Here is an 11,119-nt window from a genome sequence, read left to right as displayed (position 1 = left end):
CTGGACTATTGTGGGAACTTTAGAGGTCTTTGTTCAGTTTTAACTGAGTCTGACTTGCAGTTTTCTCCTGTTGTCAATCTGTTGGCTGCTGTTTTAGTGCACAGACCTCCTCAGATCATCTAACTCTCTGGAAGAAGGTTGATGTTTCCCAAATTGTTGAAATAGTTTATCATAGTCTGTTTTATCAAGCAAATGTCTGATTCTTTTGTCTGTATTTGCCTCTGACCCTCGCTAACTTCATCTCTAGATTATTTTAGAAATGCTGGGTCAAACTTGTGAAAATCTGTCCCTGAGCTTTCACAAAAATAGTTTTTAAAAGGGCAGCGAGAAGAAATCACACTTCATGCAGACAAAGTGAAGGTGTGGGCTTTGCCCTGTGCTGTGACCCTCATAGTACTGAGCAGATTTAATCACATTTCCTTCCTATTAGTGGTGACAAGAAATGACATGAAAGTAAAAACCCGTCTGTAAACGAGAATAAAATCAAACTAAGACGAATAGAATCTGAAAGAATTTGCTTCTTGGATCACACATTCAGGTTTGGCTGTATTGTTTGCGTTCCACCTGCACCACACATCTCTGAGCATGTCAGCTGAGTTGAAGCTCAGGGAATAGAAAGGTCTGTGGGTGAATGTAGACAAGACTTTGTCGCCACCCTTTGTAGGAATGAGAAAACAGCACTTGACAGTGTCCAGAACTGAGTGAGTGAGCCCTCTGGTGTCAAATGTCTGAGCTCACAACAAGCAGCCTGAACACATTCGCTCTGAGACGAAGTAGTTCAGGGAAAGAACGTACGGCATGAAAACAACAAGCACAAGGCCTTTCTTTGTGAAGCATCTCTGAGCAGATGCTGTGCAACAGATTGTCGACTGACAGACTTTGCTTAACAACATTTTTACAGATTACTGCTTTTGCTGGTTGTGTTTCTGCTGCAACACATTTCATTAGAGGGTCTCGCACAATGAAAACAAATAATTCCAATACTGACGGCAGCAGCACATCGTCACCTACCAAACAAAGTCCAATTAAAAACTGTGCTGCTGTGAGGATTTTTTCACCAAATGGAAACAAACATGCAGCGAAAAATGTTGTTCTGCTGAGCTGGAAGTCAAAGTTGATGATGTAATTGTGAGAAAACCAAATGGAGTCGTCACAGAACATGCTGTGGATTTACTGTGTTAGTCTGCATGACTTCAGCTACAGCACTCTGTAATACATCCCACATTCATGGAGGGCAGTCTATCTGCAGTGCAGACTGTTTGAAAGAGGCATTGATTCATCGCTGTGCTCATCTGTAGCAGCTGTATGTTTGTGATGCTGCTGATGGCGATGGTGATGTATTGATCGATGTTGTTGGGGGAGCTGGAATATAAGAAATGACTGTGAATGTAATGGAGTGGACAGCACCACAAAGCACCGTCTCAAAACTTCTCCATTTACACCTTTTCCCCAGATAAAGTTGAATTGTTTTCAGGTATGTCTGTAAATAATCCTCAGACGCTCATATGAACGCTAAAACAAATCCAGTTCTTTTACTCCTGCAGTGGAGGGATAGCCACAGAAATATAGAATTTTATATTAAAAAAGTAATAACGTTGGAAGTTTAACACATTTAGAACATTTATCACCGTAGCTCTGGATCTGGGAAACGCTGTCTCATTTAGCTGTATGTGGTTGAAATGACAATAAAGCCCTTCTGAACTTGAACTTGAAAGAAAAAGTCAAATGGTAGACCTTAAAATATGAGCCGACTATGTCTTGTGTGACAAAATCTACTCTTCAGGCTTTAATGTTTTAGTTTATAACTTCCTCATGGGTATTCCCAAATAGAATCGTGTTCAATCAAATTACCGCAAACCAAGACATGTTGCGTGTTGTTTCAGCTCAAGAGGTTTGGCTGTAGCACTTAATGAGAACTTGGTGGTGGCAGGGGGCTGAAGGTCAGGGGTCAGTGGGGGCCTACAGCAGAGTTTTACCCCGGGATGATCCGACCGTGTTAAATGGTGACAAACAAAAGGAATGACGCAGTCACAGCAAGCATTCACATGTGCACCTGACGGTTTTAAAGCCCCCTTAGGTGAAGTTTTTTTTTTTTTTTTGCCTTAACATTCATTGTGTTTATTACAATAAATAAATAAAATTATTCCATTATTCCTCCTCAGAGTTGCTTTTCAGTTTAAACATATATGGCTGAATTATTCCAATATTACAACTTGCCATTGTGTAGCGTAGAGTAGAGATTTTGAGTGTTTGATTCGTAGGTGAGGTGATGTGCTGGAGCTGCAGTGAGGTGGAAGAAACCTCCTGGTCCAGTCAATATGGAGGTTCTTTAAAGCTGCATTCTATGTAACAGCCAGCAGGGGGCGACTCCTCTAGTTGCAAGAAGACAAGCTGTAAAGAAGTTTATGACTAAATGGCCTTACTTCTTCCTTCATTTGCCACCTCAGTAAACATTTTCCTAAACAGTTTATGGTGTCAATCACTAGTTTCAAGACTTTTTTATTACAGCATGGTGTTTGTTCTGTAAAGTATGGTCCTACGTAGGGTAAACGAGACAATAAAGCAGCGTGTGCTTTAGGGAGGTGTGACCTTGTTGCTCTTAATTGTGAACAGCTCAGAAACTTTTTGTGTTTTTACTAAAACAGTTTGTAAAACTCACTGTTTTACTTATTTTTATTAAAAGAAAGCTTTGACTGAACTGTGTCCTAGCTACAACAGTTAGTTAGCTAGTTTACGTTCTTTTTGTTTCATGTTAAAATACATTTTTTCCCCTTTTTGTTTTATACTGCAGCAGTTTGTGTAACTTCAACAAAAAAACCCCTCATATTTCTTTTCAAAATGTATTCTTACAAAATTTTTTATGGAACTTTGTTTCATGTTTAATTTAAGTTTTTTTTATTGTTCCATGTTAAATTAGTAAATTTACCGTTTTGTTTTTCACTGAAGTAGTTTGTGTAAGCTAACCTAAAATGTATTGTTTTATTTATTTAAAAAAAAGTACATTCTTTAAAAAAAAAAAGGTATGATTTGTTTACAATTTCATTTTAGCGGTTTAGTTTTGTGGTAAATTATAATTTTTTCCTCCTGTTTTTTTTTCTTTCTTTTCTACTAAAGCAGTTTTTGTAACTTCATCCAATTTTTTTTCGAAATGCATTCCTACAAAAGATTTAATTAAACTTTGTTTCATCTTAAATGAATAATTTTACCTTTTTTTTTTTTTTTTACTAAAGCAGTTTGTGTAAGTTAATTTAAAAATGTGTTGTTTTACTTATTTTTAAAAGTACATTCTTTAAAAAAATGTATGATTTGTTTACTATTTCATTTTCGCTGTTTAGTTTTGTGGTAAATTATAATTTTTAATTTTTTTTTCTTTTCCACTGAAGCAGTTTTTGTAACTTCATCAAAAAAAAAAACCATAGTTTTACTCATTTATTTTCAAAATGCATTCTTACCAAAGGTTTTTATGGAACTTTGTTTTATGTTTAGTTTTTAGTTTCATGTTAAATTGATAATTTTACCTTTTTCTTGTTTTAATGAATCAGTTTGTGCAAGTTAATGTAAAAACATATTGTTTTACTTTTTTTGTGAAATAAATTCTTAGATTTGTTTGATTCCAGTTTAATTAGTTTTTTTAGTTTCATGTTAAATTAATAATTTTAACTTTTTTTTTTTCATTGAAGCATCTCGTGTACCTCATTAAAAAAAGAGAAGTAATTTTTACCAATTTTTCTAAAAACCAAAACAAACAATATGGGGCAGGTTTGCCTGAACTTCTTGTCCTGTATCGGTACTCGGGTCGTGCGCTGCCCTCCCTCGGTATTTATCGCACCGCTCCGTCTTTATGCTATCAGCTAACGTGAGCCGAGTGTTCCGCGCGCCCACCGCTCACCTCTCTCGGCCCCATCGCAGCGGACGGGGCAGAGCGGCGCGCGCGCTGCCTCTTATTAACGTTAATAACGTTATCTCTCGCGTCACTCATGTCCCCAACGACGACGGCCGCTGCTGCTGCCGCCGCCGCTGCAGAGAGGAGCCACCGGACGGGACTGCGGTTCAGGTGCACCGCTGTGATTGAGATAAGTTTGTGACGCTAGAAGAGCAGCAGCGGGCAGATTTGTCGACAAGTGTTTTTGTTTTGTTTTGTTTTTATCGGACGAAGCTTCGCCATTGTTTTATCGGTGATGGGATTCCTCCAGGAGCGACCTGCCGCCTGACGTTAACCCCTCCAAGGTAAGGAGTGAAGCCGCACGACGGTTAACTAACAAAAGACGGTGTGTCAGAGCGGGGCGGGATGCTGGGGCGGCTCGGGACGGTTCGGGTGCTGGTGTGTGGGTTTAGGGGTGAGCAGTTTGTGTGGGCGAAAGTTAAACTACAACATCCCGTCGTGTAGTTCACTAACTAATATGGATGTCAGTTATTGTGAAGCACAAGTCCTCTGAATCCGGGACACGAGGGGCTCGGCGCCTCATCATCACCGAACCGTCGTGTTTCGCTGCGGTTCTGGCGCAGCTGCTAACCGGCTATCGGCGCAACGCACGCAAAACTTGTGGCAAGTGAGTGCAAACGGGACAGACAACAAGGCTGCCATTGTACCGGATCAGCGACGGATTAACGGAATTCCTTTTTCTCTGCACTGTCTGAATGGCCTCCAGCCTCCAGCCTCTCTCTCTGCTCTCCTCTGTGGCTTCAACATCTTGATTTCTCTTTTGCACTTGTTAGAAACAGTAAAGCTCCCCACCGACCCGAACCGGGGATGTCCAACCGGGCTGTTGTTGTTGTGGAACATGTGGACGGGACACTAGATCGCTGCATTGTTATCAGGACGTGGCAGAAAAGTGGAGATTAGGGTCGCAGTTAGGCTTGTTTTCATCCTTGATCCATCTTCTAGTGTGTAAAAAGTCAGAAAATAGTGTTTTTTCTTTTTTCTATACTCAACAAGCCCAATTAAATTATGTTTACATGCATTTTTCTTTGATAATTGCCTGAAAATGTCAAGTTTTGATGAACTATTTAATCAACTATTGCTATTAAGGTGACACTATGGGTTGTAGAGTTAAAGACTGTTGTCTCATGACTGAGCATTTACGGATAAAGGCAGCAATTACATCCCACAGGCTTTATATATTATATCTGATGTAGCTCTTATATGTTAAAGCACTGACAGGCAATAAACAAACCCAGTTTTTTTTTTTATTTCTTCCTCCTCCTCCTCCTCCTCCTCCTCCTCCCTCCATACACTTGCACATCATGCACAACATGCACCATCCCCTCCTCCTCCCCTGGCCGACCAACATGTGGGGAGGTAATCCCAGCTATTAGGGTAATCTCCTCTGCATGACGATCAATAGGGGAGGGTGCGCGACAACTACCAGACAAGAGTAGTGGTGGTGGTGGTTGAGGAGGGAGGGAGGAGGGGGGGAGACAAAAAAATTTGTGCTAAAGAAAAATGATTTAATCATCTAGATTAGGTCAGGAGACTGGGGTCTGGACAGGGGGCTTGTTGCTGGAAGGGGGGAGGGGTGCAGACGGAGCAGACAGGAGGATGTGAGGGGTAAGGCCATCCCTACTTTGGCAGCTCCCTTGTGTGACAATAGGCAGAAGCGTTTTGAGTTTTAGCGCCGTGATTGAAAATAAAACCGCACATCTGGAGGAGGTGGACGGCGTCTACGAGGATGAACCTTTGACAAGCAAGGCTAATAATGATATGGCTTAGTTTTTATGAACACTTTAATCTGGAATGAAAATCAATGACCCCCATCAAATGAAAGCTGCATTCTGCAATAGACCCCAATAGATGGGCAAAACGGGTCAGAACCATTAAGCTGTTGTTCCCTGTGAATCCACCGTTAAGTAGTAGAAGCAGCATGTACTCAGGGACTGTCTTAGGGAGGAAATTATGATTAAAATCCCTGGCTTATTGCTGTTTGATCCGAGCAACCCCCGTCCAAAATGCTCTCTTCAACTTGTGCAAGCATGAAACACCGGCGCAGCAATCCCTCCGGTACGTTTCACACCTTTAGAATCTGTCGGACCCAACAATCTACATGTAAACACAACCGGGTCAAAAGTGTGCGAAACACGGGAATCTGCATCTGAAACAGCATGTGGAGAATCTTGCTGAGTGTGCGTCCTCTCCTGTGATGTGATTACCTAACAGCACAGCGTCCGGACGGACCACATGCTGGATGTTAACACATGCTAGCTGTCTCCACCACGTCGTCTTTGTCTGCATGAGGTGGGTTGTTTAAGCCACCTGGACCTGAGGATACAAAGCAGAGACGTGTTAAAAAAAAAAAAGGATTTGCTTAGTTGTTATATCATGACTTATCAATAAAAACGTTTTAAATAAAGTTTAAAAACATTCAGTTTAAGTAATTGGCTGTTCTTTTAATCACATTTTTAACCAAAAACGTAATTGGTTTCGGTCTCTCAAATTTGAATTTCAGATATCTACTTTTGGTATTTTGTCTAATTTTGTCGACTAAATGACTAATCAGGACGTTTGCCATTTAATCTATAATGAAAATAATTGATTTAAGTCTGAACGCATTCTAGCTCAGTGTGCCTAATCTGAGCATTTTAGGAAAGTTTTAAAAATGCTAAAAACTTCGGAGCTACTTAAACGTCCCTGCATTTTTATTTTTTTTTTAATATTACTTGTTTTATAGTTAGGTAACGGTACTGGCATGACGTTCCGACCAAAACAAACCACTGATGCAAGGGAATAGTAGTCTGTGATGAATCTGAAAGGTTCATGGGGGAAAAAGAAGAACTATCCCTTTAAGTCTCCAGTGGAGGAACTGGAGTGCAAACACTGGCAAAATGTCCAGATGGAAGATGGGAGGGATGAGTAAAGCGTTCACAGATCCCTTCTGTTTGGTCCCATTGAGACAGAGGGAGACGAGATTGGATGGGTCCGAGGGAGTCGGGTTACTATCGGCCCATTCTACTCCAAAGAAGCGGCGGTGTAAAAGATGCAGTACGCCTATGGGAAACCTAATCCAGACCCTCCTGCCAGCTGTCATTCTTGTGCTCCAGGGTAAAATCGCTAAGCAGGTATCACCTTACCCCTCCTTCAATCCTTACTTTAATCATAGCAGGAAATGGGAAATTACACACGTGTTGAATCAGCATCTAGTGTGAAACCTGAGAATTATGAACTTGTTCACTGATGTTACAAAAAGAACAACGGCTGGGTCGATTTCAAATTTGGTTTTAGTGTATTTTTATTTTTAAAATGTCAAATATCAAGTGTGGAGTTTTGTTAAAATCATTATCAGTTGAGGCAGATTTAACCCATCTAGCCTCTGATTTACACATCTGAGAGGGACACTAGCTTGTCCTTTGTTAGCGATGATTTCAGTTTTGACCCCTAAGCTTTAGATCTTAATGGAATATAATCTGCTGCAGAGCGAAAGGAATTATTATATAGATTAAAATAATCGAGATAGAAACTATTATTGAGCCAATGTCCAACAGAAAAAGATTCAAGGATCAGGATTAACACAACCTGAAGATCATTTAGGTTTCAAAATTGTTAATTGAAAATAAAACGGGTAAAAATGAGAGCAGACCAAAACCATTAGCGAGAACTGGAGCCGACATAATTAGTTGATCACCCACAAATATTTAGTAGTTAATGATAATTATAAATATGACTTAAGTGGTTTTCTAGAGGCAGAGAGGCTCATCATTTAGGGTTTACTGCTGCCCTTTGCTTTACACAGTGAAGTGAAAATCTTTAGGTTTTGAAATGTTAGTTGGACAAAACAATCTGATGATCTGGTTTTGGGGTCGTTCCATCATTGTCTTACGCTTCATGTACCAAATAATTGATGAATATTGCAAATAGCTGATTGATTAAGTGAGTTTCACCTTCGTTAAGATTGAGGTATTTCTGTCAGTTCCATCCTTAGACTGGACCTGCAACATAAATAGCGCTCACGCTGTACAGAACGTCCCGTATGTTCAATCTGTGTGGCTCTATTGTGTTTTCCTTTAGTAGTCTGACCTATATTTAGGGAAGACTGAAATCAAAATGTACACCTGAGGACAGGAGGACGAACGACGAGAGGAAAACCAGCGGAGTAAAAGACACAAACCCGAGTGATAAAGAGACATAAAGGGAGACAGTCGGAGTGAGTCTGAGTTGACCTTGCCATGATAATCTAATCCCTGTCGAGAGTGCTTTTTTTAGAGAGCAAGTTAATGCCAGCAGATTATACTCCAGTGTCTCCCACACTAGCCAATCCACACTGAAAACAGAGTGGGTCCACAGTGGATCCTCACACCTACCACAGCAGATAACACTCATAATTTCCCCTAATAGGAGATACAAGTATTCCTGCAGATCACATCTCTTCATCTTTGCCTTTCCGCCTTCATGGGCGCCGTTCAGTTAGCTGTCAGCATGAGGGCCTGCACCAGACATCTTGTGCATTTCCACAACAGGTAAAACGATCACGAGTCTCTCTTGTCTCCGCTTTGTAATGTCATGGATGCCTCTTAATGCACTAAGGGGCATCCATGATAAAAGGCCACTCATTGAGCGGCTCATCTCATGCAATGAAGAGTAATCCCTGTATATGTTGTGTAACCGAGTGGAGAGTTGGCGAAGGAGGGGGATGGGCACCAGTGTGCGCAAGTTTGTCCGTGCTTGTGACTGTTGAGCTCATGGCTGTCTAATCTTTTAGGTACATTAGGCTGTTCGCCCACAGTAGTGGCGCTGCTTCACTGTTTTTTCCTGCAATTAAGTCATTCTAGGAACGCTGTAAGCCTTGACGTTAGTTGCAAACCAGAAATGGATCAGCCGGCCGTGGTGAGATAGTCAGGTGTGCTCAGAGGTGTGTCCGATGCTCCTGAAAGACTGCTGGGTAAGATGGGAGTGATGTTTGTCACCGTCTATAATTCATGTTTGGCCACTTCTCCCAGCACTTGGCTGTACCACGCTAGCTCTATGGTCACCAGGATATTCTAAGAGCTCTAATGCTGCATTCAGGCCGTGCTGGCAGAACGGAGGAAATGTCCTGTTGCTGCGACTTGTGAGCATTCATGCATTAGCCGAGGAGAGTCAGCCCCCCTCTGCTAGCTCTATAGTCTCACCAGGCGACTGGAAACGCAGCCTGAAATAGCAGTTTTATGATGATACATATCTGTGGAGGAATTTAAAGAAGGTACAAACAAACTGTAAATGAAATAGCTTCGCTTTAAACGGGTGCATTGACTTCATTAGCGTTCTGGAAGCTCTGCAGCCTTTTACAAACCAGTCTGTAAACACACTCATAGTTCTTTTATTGAAGCTAAGTGTTTACAGTGTGATTGATGATGTCGAGCACACCAACTGGTGTCGTCTCATGCAGGCACCTGGGAGTCTATGTTGACTCCACTGCATCTGGAAGGAGTCATCTTGAGCTGCATCAGCAATGAATCAGCAGAGAATATACTTGCAGCAAAACAGAGATAAGGGAAAAAGAAACCTGTTCCTCTGTACAGGTGTTCAATACGGCTGACTGGCTGTTTGTTGCATCCATTAGGAATGTGTGAAAAATGAGGAGTGCAACACAGAAAGCTGCTCACTGGTCGTCAGAGTTTAGCTGATAGAGCTGAAGTACAACATGTATGTTTCAGAGCATTGATATAAAGCAGATTTTAGCAGGTTTTTTTAAGCAATTTACATTTAAAGGGCAGTTTCAAGCAGCTCGTTCTTCAAAATACAACACCGACGTCTTGTCTGAGTAAAAATAAGAGCTAATTCTGCATTTGTATGGGAGGTTTTTGTTTCTCAGTCAGGCAGTAGGTTTAAAATAAGGTACTGGCTTTACATGTGGACAGTTAATATAGTAGTAAATATTTACTAATTACCAGCAATATATTCCTCTAGAATATTATATATACTGTATAGTGTAATCGGATTACTTTGAGGCTGATTTTGCCTTCAGTTTGTAGGTAAATATCCAACATAGTGTTTACTATGATTAGTCAATGACTGACACAACTGAATTTTAAATTTACTGCACTGCAAATCTGGAGGGATAACTTAAAGATCGGGAAAATAATCGTAGAAAATATCTTGTGCATGCATTTACAGCACAGAAAGCATCCTCTGTTTGTGCACCAGTTCTGTTTTGTGCCTCAGTTGTAGACAGACAGGATTATTGGACATAAAACAGTAGATGCGAGGTGAGGCTTAGCGAGTGACTATGGCTTTGAACACTAGCATAAGGACAGTCACATGCTATCTCCAGTCAGGGGTATGTTGGCACAGGCTCGTGGATGTGAATATTTGGATGACTTCAGCACATACACACACACACACACACACACTCGCACACAGTCATGGAGCACACACACATATTTGAGGAAAGCAAATATTTTCACATATTTTATTTGAATTTTGCAGATATGAGCTGTAAGTAGACGTTTCTTTCTTGCAAAAACAAATTTGAGGTATTTAGGTGCATTATGTGCCAGAGAGGGAGATGCTTTTTTTTTTCCCCCAGTGCACAAACACACACAACACACCGGCAGTAGATATTTTCATGCGAGCACGCACACACATTACAGCACACAGGCTCTCAGCATCAGTGCCCTGACCATAGGGAGTTTGTGCTGAGCTGGTTGGGACGTCAGGATGAATCAATGTGAGGACAGCTGACTGGACATGCCTATTCATCTGCCAAAGAAAAGAGAGAGAAAGGGAGCGAGGGATTCTGAAAGAAATGAGTTAAGCCCCGGAGCAACACGTTTGGCTATCTACATTACTTTACAGATCGTCTAAAGGGCTTTGAGTGTTTATGGGATGAAAGTAGAAGCGGTGGAAAAAAAAAACCAAAACAGTGAAGTGCAGGGAGGGAGGGGGGAGAAGAAAACTGGATCCAGAATAATTGTTGTTGATGGAAATGCAGTAAAGAAGTTGACTGATTAACACAAACACAGTACAAATGCAGATATATGGCACATGGCTGCTTTGACAAAGGCATAAGCTCATACTGTAGTGGCGGCTAACTCCATACTGATGGCCCGGTTATTCCCATCTGTTGCCCTCAGCTCTCTGACTTTATCCCTATTGTGTTAACTCATTACATTCGCCTTAACCCCAACCCCTTAATTGCCACCCCTCCAG

Source organism: Stegastes partitus, unplaced genomic scaffold (genome assembly GCF_000690725.1).
Source record: "Stegastes partitus isolate 25-593 unplaced genomic scaffold, Stegastes_partitus-1.0.2 Scaffold318, whole genome shotgun sequence".
In the NCBI taxonomy this organism is placed as follows: Eukaryota; Metazoa; Chordata; class Actinopteri; family Pomacentridae; genus Stegastes; species Stegastes partitus.
The sequence above is the reverse complement of the archived record's forward strand: the minus strand, read 5'-3'. Positions refer to the sequence as shown.